Below are 14993 nucleotides of genomic sequence, written 5' to 3'. Positions count from 1 at the left end.
CCTATCCTCTGGTTGGGAAGCTGCAGGTGAGTGGGAGATCCAGTGCACACTCTCTTAACTTGAATGGAGACCTGCTGTGAATACTGTCCCTCTCCCCCTTAGGATCCTGCTGCACAGCTCTTTTTAGATTTGTCTGAAGGTACCCCATACTTCATGCCTTTCTCTCTGTCCATTGAGGATAAAGTACACTGCATAGGACAGCGCTAACTGAGGAGGGACTAACAGAAGGAAAATGAGGAGAAAAAGTTATAGGAGACATTATGATGTTTCCAACCATTTTCTCTCTTGCTCTGCTTCTCAAGGGTCAGAGTGGGTTGGCTTCCTGCTGAGCAATGCGAAGGAGAAACTGGGCTAAGGTAAATGCACTCTCAGAAGGACACTGGTAGTTCTCTTCATTTAGACCAAATCAGAGCCTCACTCCTCTTCCCAGGCCTCTGCCACTAAGTCAGCACCCATCTCCCAATACCTTCCCTGCTAACCAGATGCCTTCACTTTCTCAGACAATTGGTATATAAATGAGGAGCCAAATTTTCTCTTCAGCAGTTCCCAGCCATTAGGCTCTCCACATTACTTACCTGTCTAATCATCCAGCCCTTCACCTCTGGGGAGTTTAAAATAATGCCCAAATAACAACTAATGAAAATTAGTTTCTTCCTAATTTCAAACCTTGCCAGCAATCCCTCACAACAGATGATGCTGCCCTTAGGATCCTGATGAGAGATAAAAGCAGGTCCTAACAACCTTATCTTCCTTCTCTTGGTCATCCCCACATCCAACTGAAAAGACAGAATGAAGGACTGTACAAAAGCACAGCTAAGGAGGGATAAAACTCCACACAAATGAAGCTTGTAAATGTTCTCCATGCTTTCGGTGTATGAGTTATTATGTAATGCAAAAATAAATAGTGCATATTGTGTGTATTGACCTTAATCCTAACCACATTTGTAAAACAATAGTAAGATCAGTGACAAAATATAAAGCCCATGATTACACCAAACCTCAAGCTTCTTTGTATGAGTTGCTGCATATCAACTTTGAGTATCCAGCCTGAAGAGAGGCAATGCCTGCTAGTAATAGGGAAAGCCCTACCAAATCCATTCCTATTTAAGCAACAAAATTAAGGCTGTTTAGCTACAAACCTACATTGAATTTACAAAATTCAAAGCTTAACTAAACAGAAAAATTACAGTTTATACAATATCAATGGAAAATTGTATTCTTAATTTAATTTTACTGACTGAGACCCAGTCTCAGCTGTATTTCCTGATAACTGGCCCAGCACATTATAACCTCTTTATTTCAATATTATAAAGTTTGCCAGATGATAAATGCTGTTTGCAACTGAGCAGAAAATTATATATACACGCTATCATTAGTGTTTTAATGCTCCAAAAGATTATGGAGCTATGGGGGTTGGGCTTCTCATTTGCTGTTCGAAACACGACAGGAGCAGTCACTTCCAGACTGTTGTCACAAGTTCATACTTGGGAATTGCAGCTCCTCTAGCTCAAGACTGAATTTTTTTCCCAGCTGCTCTCCACCCGCCTACTTCTGCAGGGTCCTGTTCACACAACAATTTTGCATGGAAGGACAGGAGGAACCAAGGTAAGGGAAAATGCCAGCAAAATATTATCTCCTTCTACATATACTAGTCCTTTCTGACTGGCAATAAGAAGCCCCATTATACCTTGCTTTTGTCTACTGTGTCATGCCTACTATTCCAATGCGATAAGAATCATAGAATCACAGAATAGTTAGGGTTGGAAAGGACCTTAAGATCATCCAGTTCCAACCCCCCTGCCATGGGCAGGGACACCTCACACTAAACCATGCCACCCAAGGCTTTGTCCAACCTGGCCTTGAACACTGCCAGGGATGGAGCATTCACAGCCTCCCTGGGCAACCCATTCCAGTGCCTCACCACCCTCACGGGAAAGAATTTCTTCCTTATATCCAAACTAAACTTCCCCTGTTTAAGTTTGAATCCATTACCCCTTGTCCTATCACTGCAGTCCCTAATGAATACTCCCTCCCCAGCATCCCTATAGGCCCCCTTGACACCTTTTCATAATTACAAAGTCTTTAAAGTCACTCCTTTCAGATAAACACAGGTAGACAACGGCTAGCATTCACTGAAATTGATGAATACTACATTGAATGCAAAATATATAGAGATCAACAAAGAGAGAAAACTGGTGTCTCACACTGAATCCATCACATTTCTTCAGGGCTTTTGTGTGGCTTTCAGTCTTCCTCACTGAATATACATAACTTTTCAAAGACCTTTTCAAACAGCTGCCAAAGAGGTAATTTGGAAAAAGAAAAGCCGAACAAAATGTTTCATTCTAGTGTTAAATGTATTCCCCCCTGCCCCTAGCACTCACCCTTTTCTTTAAATACATCATCTTTTGCAGAATCTCTGTTTTCATTTGAACTGCCACATTTCGCTTGGTTGGAGTCAAAACTGATTATTGAGGTTGCTAGCCACACCTGAAAACATGGGATGGGGGAAACATCCTACACCTGTTAAGGTTTTGTCTCACTGGGTTTGACAGGAAAGCTCCCTGTAGTCACTATTATTTTTTTCCTTACCCCAGACCAGAGCTTTCATTGCATCCATAACTTCCCTTATCAACACATCTGTATCCAGCCACGCTAACAATTCACTCACCTTCAACTTTTTTTTGTTTGTTTTAGGAACATTTCTTTGTGGCTCTAAACAACATAAATTTAGTTTCCTCATCAAGAAGCTCATTTAGCTGCAGCTTGATTGCAAGTAATTTGCCCTAACTGTCTCCGCCTTTTAATTGTTTGTGTCTTTTTTCTAATCTATAAACTGTAACTTCAGGCAGGTCATTTTTGTCTTACCATTTCCTCTTTGGAAAGGCATATCTAATAACCCACCTCATATCCTGTGGCTTTAGGCATCTGAAATCATATGAACAGAAGGGACAGACCATTGATTCAACTCCAAGTTCATTTGAAAAAAAGCCTCCATAAAATCTCCTTTTTTAAGAAATAGGAAAATAAAACTTCATCCATGAAATTCAGTGTGGTGTAAAATAAATAATGCGTCATCATTGGTACAGAAGTGACTCCCTGCTCTCTTTCTACAGCACTTCCTTATGGCCCCTGAGAGATGTGAAATTCTAAGTGCCAATTTGGGTACTGCTACAATCCTTGAGTTAATCACAGTCCAATGAATTTCATTCCCACAGTTAGGAACTGGCACCATCCACCCTACTGGAGACAGAATACATGATCTCATTAGAGTCTCTGGACTTAGTGAAGCCTACGCATAAGGCAGCCTTTCTTTTTTTAAGTAATCTCATTAGATGTTCTACCAAATATGGTATCCATTTCAAATCTCTTTAATTCCTCCCACCTAATCCCCTTTACCCCCAAAGTGTAACATAAATGTATTAGTCAGATTAGCAGCACATTCAAGAGTAATCCCTTCCAAAACAAGAGAACTATAAGTATTTTTCCTGATCCCCAAATTTTGTTTGTGTTAGTTATTCTAAAGCTGTCAGTGTGAATAATACCCTGCCCCCCCTCCAGTCTGAAGAGCAATTAAGGAATTTGCATTTGCTGCTTCTTTTTCTTACAAAATACTTTCTCTGTATTTTCTGTTTTGAGCAAGTGCCTGCTCTGACTCCTGCTGGAGCCTGTGGCCATGCTTCCAAATTAATGGTTTTAGCTGTGTCTTACTTTAGAGCACTTGCATAAAGCACAAAACACACACAGAAGTACAGCAGCCTTAGGATGGGGAAAGAATGCCAAGCACAGTTGGGTTTTTTCCTCTTAAGTTCCTTAGACAGGGTTCTTCTCGTATGATCTCAAGAAGATGGTTAGCTATTGTACTTGCCTGGTGGGGACCAGGGATTCCACACAGAAGGGTGGTCTTAGCAAAAAGAATGAGAAGTATTTTCTGGCTGTGATGATAAACATTTAGAAAGCTCTATCACCACCTTCAGAATGCTTAAAACCACTGAAAATATGAAGACAACTTCCATTATGAAATGAAGACCACATTCATGCAGGCAAACATCAAACAAATGCCAACAAAAAGCTTTTAACCAATATGTGGCATCTTTCTGTGAGGGAATCAGCAGATGCTTGCACATACTCTCAGTGAAAAGTGCACAGGGCACATGCATGCATGTATTGTCCCTTCAGAGCTCTCGTGTCTATGTAACACATTTTCTTGATAGATAAATAAAAGGAAGCAATTTGACTAGACAGCCTGCAGTTTATTGACATTGCCAATACTCAGCTATTCTGAGAAGACAACACACTGGCAGAGAAGCTCTATTTTGTAAGTTAAGTGGCTGATGGCTTCTTGTATGATCCTGCAATTGACTGAAGTGGTCCTGAAGCTTTTACAGTTTTCTTCAAAACCTTTTCAAATCATACTGGAAGCCTCATGAGTTGATTATACTGCAATACCTCACATGTAAACTACGGGAAGACTTCCATCTGGCAAAGCCAAACTGGCAGGAAAGAATGCCAACACCCTTCAAAACCAGCATAATCAAGTACTTCATTATACCATTAAAAAGGAGGTAAGAAATACTTTTAATTTTGAGAAAGAGGTTAATTTTGTGTGAAAGCGCTGACATCCCCTCCCACACACACATGCACACACACCTGAAACAAGGAAGCAATTTTCACTCGCCTGATTCCAGTTAGGAACAGAAATTCCAGCTGGCTTATGGACAGAAACTGCTTTTCCCTAAAAGACTCAGAATTCCAAGTCCCATTCTCAAATGTGATTAAGTTCTTGGGAGCATAAAGGCCATAGGAGTTAAGAGGACTGAACTGCTAAAAGATTTCTAAATAACTACCATTAGCATAGTAGGATTTCTGAAAGTCCTTTGGGGACAAAGCAGTGCAAGTGCCTTTTGGAGATTTTACAGCAGGCTCCCAGATCTCATTTGCAGAGGGACCTATGCTCTGTCATCCAGTGAAAGTTCTGTATCACTTACAAAAAAGTCCTTCAGGTTCCTTTACCCCCTATTCCCACCACAGCTGTTAATTCTATGAGTAAAGTATTGGGTCTTTCGATTAATGAAGCAGATATGGTTAATAACAAGAAAGACACCAACAGAATGCCACTAGCATGCTGAGTGGGAATAATATAATACACCATGACCATATGGACTCAAGAGAGTAATTACATATGAGTAACTCATCTGATCTTTCATGTTGCCAGGCTTTTATCACAGATAGTCATTTTTCTCTGCTATTACCAGCTTTTTGTTCTAATGAAGAACATCCTTCTCTTTCACGATCCTTATTATGTCCAAGTAATCATTATACATGGATACAGAAGTGGGTGAATTCTTCAAGGTAGATGCATGCCAAGAAACAGTAAGACTTCCTTTCTGCAGGGACAGAATGAGGTATAAAGGCTCATTTGGTACCAGTAGAAATAATTCAGATCTGTCTGTGGTTAGTAGGCACTTCCACAATTTTAACATAATTCACATACTGGAGAGAGTGAAGCACTGTATAACAAAAAGAAGTTTTTCTTTCTTTTAGAATGACATATTTCAAGAAAAAATACAGAAAGAAAGAAAGAAAGAGACATTTGATCATTACTTTGATAGACTCTGGTCAATTCAAGTGAAGGAAAAGCATATTGGACAAAATAGGAACCTCCCTTCTGGAAACACAGAGTATATCCCATAGTGGAGTAATAATATCACACGACTCTCGTCAAGCATGAATTTCCCTCCTGTATTTATACCTACATTAAAACCCAAAGAAACAGCTTTCAGTGTGAAATGAATGCTTAGCCCTTAAACACATAATACACAAAAGGCAGATGCAAGAACAGAATGGTAGAGCTAGGATCTGAAAGGCATAACTGGGACTGAAGATAAGAAGGTAGGCTGTGTTTTCTAGGAGAAAATGGCAGAATTCTACTTTTCCTAGCTTTGTGGAACTTCATAAATTGCCCATATAGAAATACTAGCTAACATTGGCTTCAGGCATTCCTACATTGTTCACTTTGCTTTAAGAAGAGGCAAAGGAGATAGGACCAGGTCAATGCAGAGGGACATTTAAACAAGTGAGCAGATGCACTTGTTCATCTCAAGTGTGGACAAACCTGGAATAATCCCAGTTACATCTGAGTCAGAGGAAATTTCTTTGCTATGGAAATGAGATTAAAACCAGGCATTACTACAGTCAGTAATAGCTTCCTTGTAGCTCCTCTTTTAATGTTCAGGGGAGCTATTCAGACCCCTTTTTTAGTGGGTGCTGTAGAAACATAACAGATTGCGGTTTCATACCACATGCAATATCAAACCATAGCCTCCTGGGAGACTTTACAACCTGTAAGAAAGTGAAGTTGTGTGCAACAAAGAATCTGACACACTTCAGAGTAGCATTTGCTTCTGTCATTTTCTGGTTGTAGGTGTAGAATATAAGAGCTTGTAGGAGTGTCTTTTGTGACTATAAACTGATGATGCCATGCTGGCACCAATATGCTTACAACAATTTCCTTGATTCCTGTAGCGCAATGATTTTACTCACCCATGTTGAACGTTTTCCTAACCTGTACACAGGAACCATTTGGACACAGCAAGTCTGATGGAAAGATGTTCCTAAATACTGGCTAGGGAGTTCAAGCCACACCGGCAGATCTCTGACAAGCTCCCCTCTCTGGCTCTGAGAAGAGCTGCTGCTTACACTGAAGGCAAAGACAAGCAAAACTCCACTCTATGGCCCAAAGCATAAATTTTTTCCCAAATTTGTAAGAGACAAAAGTGATTTTAGGGAAACAAAAATGCTGAACATTTGACTAAAAAATGAGCAGTTTGCAGCAACCACTCATTGTTTGCCTTTTCTGTGCACAGAAAAATTCGCCTCCTCTATACAGAACTAAAGGCATTAAGAAAGTGCATTCTTATTTTCTCCAGAGGTGTGAGCTCTCCACTGAAGACAGCTCTTCCCACATAGCTGTAAGTTTTTGAAAGCTCAGAACCAGATCTTTTTCTCAGTTGGTAGCTCATAGTCACATTAACTCCATTAAAATCTCTTGTTCTGCTCCAGATTGACACTGCATATCTCTGTCAAAGACTAGTGCCTGCACTCGAGGTTTAGTTTTGTTTACCCTCTGCATCAACAAAAGCTCCTATTTTCTTGTGAAGGTTTGAGACAGTCTTCTGACGTGCTATGAAGTTATTAATGTTGCTTCATATTTGCTTTGACAGCTGCTCTGTACCCTCTTTAGTTATCTTCATTGTGGTTCACAGCTCTTTTTTCCCTTCATTTCACTTTCGCTTATGTTTTTGTGGGAGAATGATGCAACACGAGTTGATAAATCTTTCAGCCCTTCGTGTATTTCCCTCTTTTATCTTCACTTCCAAAGTTCCACTGTTTGGCCTTTTTTTTTCCCTACTGTTCAGTAAGAGGACAGAGAAATGCTCCAGATGCAAATGCCACTGGAGTATATTATTCTTAAAATATCCTGACTCTCATAGGAGAAAATTAATTTGCAGCCCATATCCATTAGAAAGGCTCCTTAAATAATTGAGAAAACTAAAAAAAAAATAAATTGTATTATTAACATTTGCTGCCTGTCTTTACTGTATTTGGTAAATTTTTTAGGCCTTTCCTTTGAAGTTATTGCTACCACTTAGAGAAGCAACCTCTGCTACAAGAGATTCCTCCTCTCATGACACTTTTGGAAAGATATCATACTTTTTCACTAGCATCCCATTTCCCAGGAAAATCTGTTTCCTTTGAAGCTGTAGCTGTGCATGCTGTCAGTCAGGCTCCCATTTCTGTCTGACAGGCTGCAATGCAAGGAAACAGGCTCTCTAAGCAATGGCACCGTCATCCACACCTCTCCCAACAGCCTTGCTCCCTCAGTTCCTGCCAGAGCAAGGTTTGGAGCCCCATGCTCTGGGCTTAAGATTTCAGGTCCGATGAGCTCCGCAGGCAGAACTGGCAGACTTTAGGCTGTGGGCTTGCTTCCTCCAATATGACCTAGAGGTCAGCAGTCAGCAGTCAGAGATGCCAGAGCACTGCAGTCCTGCACTGAAGAAGGTGTGATCTTCAACTAAGTGGAGCAATTGCAAAGCTTCCCGAAGGGCCAGGATGCCGTCCATCTTTTCAATCTGCCTGGAACTGGCAGCATTAGAGACAGCCAAGAACATCCATTACCCAAGGCTTTCTTTCAGGCCTGATAACCTATTTCTCACATCATGGGACAGTGTTCACATCCCATGAGGGTCTCTGTCAAGTGCCTACATTTACACATCCTTTCACAATTGTACAGACAGGGATTTGCAAAAACCTTACAATACTCTCTCTGGTCTGTATGACTGAGAAGGCTGATGAACAGCCAAGCTTCCACCTCCTTCGCAACAGTGCAGTTCCAAGGTCAAGGAAGCCTGCATCAGTCTGGGGGATTCGCTAAAAAAAAAAAACCCCAGGCCTAAACCCAAACCAATCAATCAACCAAAACTGGAAAACATGTGGATGCTTTCCAACCATCTGTCAGGCATGTGGAAAATACTGTTGTACTTCGAGTTTTACAAACAAGAGCCCTGACTTCAAATCCTTGGGATCAAAATCCTGTTTCTCCCAATCACATTAACTGCATTCTTTTCATGTCAGTAGATTGCATACATCACAGAAAAGAAATGGCTCTTGATATCTTTCTGTTTGAAAGTCAGATGATTATGATCAAAGTTTGGCATCTCAGTGCCTTACAGGGAAAATCCATTTAGAAATATGATGGGGGAAGCAAAAGCAGAGCTACACCACTTTGATTTCCAGCCAGGGTGTATCTGGAACTGAAAATACATGGGTCTGATCTTTTCCTTACTCGTCATGCACTGTAGTATTCATGAGAGAGTCACAGGGTGGCTGCTTTCCCCACATACACCCCTTTTGCATCTCAGCTCACAGAGAAACAACATGTAGCAGGGTGGAAATGCAGAGCTGTTGTAAGGTGACTTTCCATTTCAGTAGGACCTTTCTGTCCAGCTATACCCTGCCACACATGACAACAGCCTCTAACTCAGCTGCTGCAACATCGAAACTCACACGAGACACTGCAGTCTCCCAAACACTGCTCTGTATCACAGCATCTGACTCCCCCTAATTAATTTCCTTTGTTGTACAGAGAGCATCGAGGAGCTAATTGTTCTGATGAGAGAGATAAAACATCAAAGGAGGTTTTAAGATGTGTTTAAAAACGCGGCACGTTGACAGCGCTGCAGTCTGAAGCCCACCAGAATTCAATCAGCCTGTGCCAGGGAACGCTGGTCCTTGGGGCCCTGCTTCGGCAGCCTGCCTTTGCAGGGGTGTAAGTGTACAGCTCAGCCTCTGCCGTTGGCTTCCTTAGCTGAGGTTGTTGACATGGATGCAAGCTCTCTCAGTTGGAGGGGAAAGTGTTGTATGTGAAGTGGTAGGAGATGACCCCCTACTCCTTCACCTCCCCCCCTCTAAATCCCCTCACTCACTCCCAGTAATTTCAAGTAGCTCCTAAGTGGCCATCAGGCAGTAATGAGTTTTTGCAATTGGCAAGCTGGATGGATTTGAACTCCTGACCCAAGAATTAAAATGCTTCATTTGTAGTTATGTGTGCGTTCAGAGTTTGTCTGAATCTTGCTAAGAGCGCAGCAGATAGCTTTGATTTCTGATCAGATACTTCTCACAGAAATGACAGCCAGAAACAGGATGAACTCAAGCCCCCAGTACCTGATGTTCAAGTTTTCTTTCTACTCTAACAACAAAAAGGCAATGTAAAAATCTGTCAGCCCAATTGTAGCCACTGGAAATAAGAAGTTTTTCCCTTAAAAAGATTGTTCTCATGATGAACAGCAAGAAACATGGAAAGAAGAAAACCCAAGGAGAGCGAGAGATTAAGACCCTGGTACACTACACAGGCACAGGGCTTATGGGAGTTACACAGATGCACAAGCACTGTCACGAACAGGATTGCCTCTCTGAAATGGGTCTTGGGAAAGAGGAAAGTGGAGAGAGAACAAAGAGAACATGGGAGCCTTTTAAACTGTCTGAAAAGGAATCAGAGGCAAAGAAGAAAAATGCCAGAAAGAAACAAAGGAAACAGGGAACAAATGAACTGTGCTCGAGATGTTACAGAAGAAAAAAGCAAGGTCATGGAAGCATGGGGAGAGACGCAAGGAGAACACTGAGATAAATGGGGGAGCTGCTGGAAACCACAACACAGACAAGAGAGAGCAGCCTAGAAGAAAACAGGAGCATTCACACTGCAAAACAGCATATTCCCTGTGCTCCCAGCACTGAGGGACCAGCCCCAATTCCCAACAGGTCTGCAGAAAAGAGGGGCAGAAAACTTCCATGCAAAATGCCTTGGGACCTGCAGAATTAACAGCAAGTACCAGGACAGAATCCTCTCCCGACCCTGGACTGTCAGCATTTTTGGGGGATGGAGGTTGGTGGTACTGTTTTGATAACAAAGCTTGTTGATACAGGTACAGAGGAGGCTCTTGGAGGTCAAACACCACCTTTGGAAATGGAGCGACAAGTCTAGCAGACTCGCTATGTTGTTTTTGGTGTTTGACCTTAAACAATACATGAAGCTTGCAGGATAAAAGAAAAACAGAGTTATAAACATGATCTGAAACAAGTTTTTCAGAGTCCTATTTAAAACACAAATGTAAGAAGGAAACAGAGAAGATAATCACATATGAACAGGAACAAACCCCACCAAACCCAAAAAGCTGTTATTAGAGCTACAAGGAGGGAAGTATATTGCTTGTCACTTAGCTTTTCTTATGATTCAGGCTGAGAACTGAAAGGACCAGCCAGCCCCATCTCACTAGAAAGGCTATTTCCCTCTGTCAGATTTCAGATTATGTCTTAGGTTATACTCTGCACTGTTGATGGAATGAGATGAAGAGATTAATTCTCACCTACACTGCACTAAAGACACGTGGATAGAATTTATCTCCAGATCCAAGCTCAGGCCCATGCCTGGAGCTATGGTGGCACTGGGCACAGCGACTGTGGTGGCCGCTATTCCAAGTGCTGGCAGCACACTCAGCACCTCTCAGCATTTGGCCTTAGGCAAGGTGGTTTGAAAATAACATTTGGCTGGATGGTTCTCTCGCAAGGAGAGATGGAGTTCCACTGAAAACGCTGTCACACGCTGTGTGACATCACATTCGCAACACGTTCTGTTATCCAGGACTTTTAGACTTCCTTACAGTGAGACCAACACCACATCCCTAAAGTACAAATACCTAAGGGAAAGAGAGAGAACCAATACGGAAGGAAATCAGTATGTGCGATGAGTGTTTGAAGACAGGATTTTCTGGCCTGCTATCAGATCCCAGTTTTTCTCTTTAAAACAAGGACAAAATGTGAGCATTTTCCTCTTTTTTTTTTTTTCCTTTCAACAGCAATTGTGAAAATTTTCAATCCAGTGTTGACTCAATAGAGTCATTTTTGACATACATTTTCAAAGCACATTTCAGAAAAGGGAAAGCCATTGCAAAGTAAAACTTCAAGTTTCTCATTTGTAAAAACATCTTCAAAACATCTTCTCAGAAACAATGACATTTCAGCACAATTGACAGAGCACTAAATTTAGAGCAGTCACAACGGAAAGCTGCTCCCAAAGAAAGTGTTGCAGTTGGCTGTAACACTCTCTGTATATCTGCCATAACAAGAAACACACATCTCCTGGCTACGCAACCTCCTTAGACCAGGCTAACAGCATGGGGTATTCAGCAAGATTTCCTGCTAAAAGTCTCCATATTTCCTGCTAAAAGCTCCATATCTCACTGTGAGATGAGGGGGCATGCCCCAGGACATGGAGGAAGTTGGAGCTGAAGGTGAGCTAGACCTCTGCTGTTGGTGACTGCTAATTTTGCATTCAGACTATGATTTCCCTTCATGGGAAGCAGTGGAGAAGAGAAAGAACCAGCAGTCCATTCAGTTTAAAAGGAACCTGAAAGTCATGATGATGACAGCAGTTCCTTGGGTGAATATTGCATGGAACTGGCAAAACACCCTCACACAATGGGGATGATAACCCAGACTTTCGCAGGTGGCAATTCAGACACACTAAATGGAGGAATTTGCCTCAGGACCGTGGAGCTGAGGGGACAGAAGGGCTGGTGGGAATAATTGCTGACCTGGCTTTAGTTGTTTTGTCATTGTTGACACAGATTTACTTACATATCACCATCCTATTGGTTAAAAAGGCTGTAAGTGCTGTTTGGCTCTGCCCTCCAATCCCCTTTTCAAACCTGGAAATGTATTTCACAGCTATGTCCACCCAGCACTATTCTGTGGCCTTCTGTTTGTATGATAACGGTGAAATATATTTTTTTTTTCCTTTTTTTTTCCACAAGCTAGAAGCCAGATTTCTTTTCCATTCATCTATTACCAAGTAAGAACAAGAAAATGAATGCTCTTATACCCATTAGATATATCAAGAGACTGAATCTCTTTTTATTCCAAGAGCTAGAGATGACTGCATAGCTCATGAATTACAAAGCAATTTTGAGACACGATAGCAGCAGAAACAGTAGTGATTGGCACAATGTACCACACACATGCAGTATCCAGAGACTGAAAAGTAAAGGGAATTTCTATCTATTTATCCATCTATCTCCTGACAGTGTGGCTTTTACTTCCAATGTGGTAAAATCTGCTTTTACGTGCTATTTTTTCCATGCATGCTCGACTAAAACACTGTTGATTTATGAAGTCTGTATCAGTGGCATAAAATATAACTATGTCACAGAACCTGGAGAGGTATGTTCAGACAAATAGGCTAGAATACCTGAATCTGTGAATTAAGATGCATAGTATAAAAATAATAAATATATTGTTACCATAAATTAAAGCTGTAAAGGCTTTTTGTTCTTATTTGTTGGCAAAGGGAGCCATCTCTCCAGTGTCAGGATTGAACTGCAGGGCACTAATAAAACATGACACAAATAACAAACAAATTTCCTCTGTATTGAATGGTTTGAGATTTACTGAAGCCTCTTATACCAAGTTCTATCGGGAGTTGTATAATCTAACACATAAAATTTATAGCTAGGAGATAAAATGGGGTAAAATAACCATTACCTTACAATATTATTTCAACTCTTGCATCTAATTTGCATACTGTTTAATACAACACATGCGGCTTTAGTGGAGAAAGGCATTTACACTGAGTGAAAGTCATGAGAGTACTTTGAAACTGAATTACAAGATGAAGAGTTTTCTTGACATTTTATGAATCCGTTTGTATTTACATATAAACTAGCGATCAACTCCCTTTAAACTACATGGGGGTTCAGACATTTGTACACATGTATTTTTTCCCAGTTCTCAGCAGATTTCTGCCCATTTTAGCAAACAGCTTTGGAATCCTGTCTTGCCTAATTTAAACTGGATGGAGCAGACCCTCAGCTGGAGACAGCACTGATTTATGCCATCTTCAAATCTGGCCAGGTTCAGCTCTGAAAATAAGTCCCAGGTAACCTGACTGCGTGGGTACCAGTGTGGGTACAGACTGTAGCTGTGATTCTGTTTTCATTCATGGTAGTGTCAGCTCAGAGATAAAGCAATGACTTCCGTGTCGGCTTGAATATAAGCCAGCAGGAGAAAAAACAATTTGTTCTTTGGACCTGATTTTACCTCTGCTTGATTCTGTGCTGATGAAACTGCACGGACGTAAAAGCGTGATCACTCCCTATTTATATAAGTATGCCTAGAAACAGAAATGACTACACATTTTATTCTACTTCTCTTCCATTTTTCAGAACTTGCCAGGGCAGATACCACATTTCTCAAAACTTTGCTGTCCTTTGATGCTGTCAGTTTAAGTAAAAAATAAATAACCCTTGTTCAATACACAGACCTTAATTTTGCAATAAACTTCCCATATGGAATATTTGGATACCGAAGATTGCTACCAGCAAACCTGAGCCTTTTACTATGAAAGTCATCTGGGAAAGCCTGAGACAGAAAAGATCCTTCTTCCCTGCAAATTTAAAGCAGGTCTCCTTATTTTCTGATTTTTAACTACTACCCTCATTTAAAAAGAACCTGAAAAACAATGTCACCCACCCAGGAGTCAAATCTGTTTTCCTCTGCAACACTGGAAAAGAATTCCAAATGAAGGTGCATTGCCCTGGAAACCCAAGTCTTCCCTGGAAGCCCAAAGAGATTGGATATTTGCAGTGATGGGATAACCTCCCTCCATGCTGTATTAGATGACCATTCAATCACACTCTTCAAGGCTGATATCAAGAAGGTGAGAAGCAAACAGGAAATGGCTTCAAGTTGCACCAGAAGAGATTTTGACTGGAAATTAGGAAAAAAAATTCTTCACTGAAAGGGTTATCAAGCACTGGAATAATCTTCCCAGGGAAGGGGCTGAGCCACCATCCCTTGCGGGTATTTCAGCCTACATGTGGCACTTAAGGACATGGTTTAGCGGGGGTCTTGGAAGTGGACTGGAAGTGGTTTATAGTTGGACTGGATGATCCAGCCTAAATGATTCTGTGATTCTGTTCTGCCCAGATGGGATAACAACACAAAATAGCTGTTTACCTAGATGTTTGTTTAACAGAAAGTTGACACCTACTAAAGAACTACCAGCAGCTGTCAGAGGTAATGGTGTGTTTAGTGTTTACCTTGAAGCCAGATGCAATCACTGACCTTGAGGTGAAAGGCTCAGTAACTCCTTCCCAGTGCTCTGAGCCCTTTCAGTTACAGTTTAGGTAAGGAGCATCTTGCTGTGCTTCTATACAGAAATTGCTCAAAAGATTTAACTCCTAATGCTTCCTCTGACTGCTTCTACCACTCTAAGCCTTCTCCTCTGATGGGTTAGGGAGCCTGCTTTTCTGAGTGCTGTAAATTAGAATAAAATCTCCCTTCTGCTCTTATGTTCAGGCACTTATTTTTAACTTGTGAATGTGTGTTGCTCAGCAAAGACATGATCCTATACCCTTTGAAACAATGGCATGAGGTGTTCC

The 14993-nt window shown here is 41.3% G+C and overlaps 1 long non-coding RNA gene across 1 annotated transcript in view; it reads right to left on the bottom strand.

Annotated features, from left to right (window-relative positions):
* Window positions 1-14993, bottom strand: part of LOC133210834 (uncharacterized) — a 63760-nt gene continuing 48767 nt past the window's right edge. The window contains exons 2-3 of the long non-coding RNA XR_009725042.1: window positions 5592-5752; window positions 1-218 (exon numbers count right to left, since the gene is read on the bottom strand). This is a non-coding gene — a long non-coding RNA (uncharacterized LOC133210834). The remainder of the gene's footprint in view (window positions 219-5591; window positions 5753-14993) is intronic.

The sequence above is a fragment of the Neopsephotus bourkii genome, unplaced genomic scaffold, assembly GCF_033783945.1.
Source record: "Neopsephotus bourkii isolate Nb327-2 ecotype Australia unplaced genomic scaffold, CSIRO-AGI_Nbou_v1 NB_532, whole genome shotgun sequence".
Taxonomy (NCBI): domain Eukaryota; kingdom Metazoa; phylum Chordata; class Aves; order Psittaciformes; family Psittacidae; genus Neopsephotus; species Neopsephotus bourkii.
The sequence above is the reverse complement of the archived record's forward strand: the minus strand, read 5'-3'. Positions and strand labels throughout refer to the sequence as shown.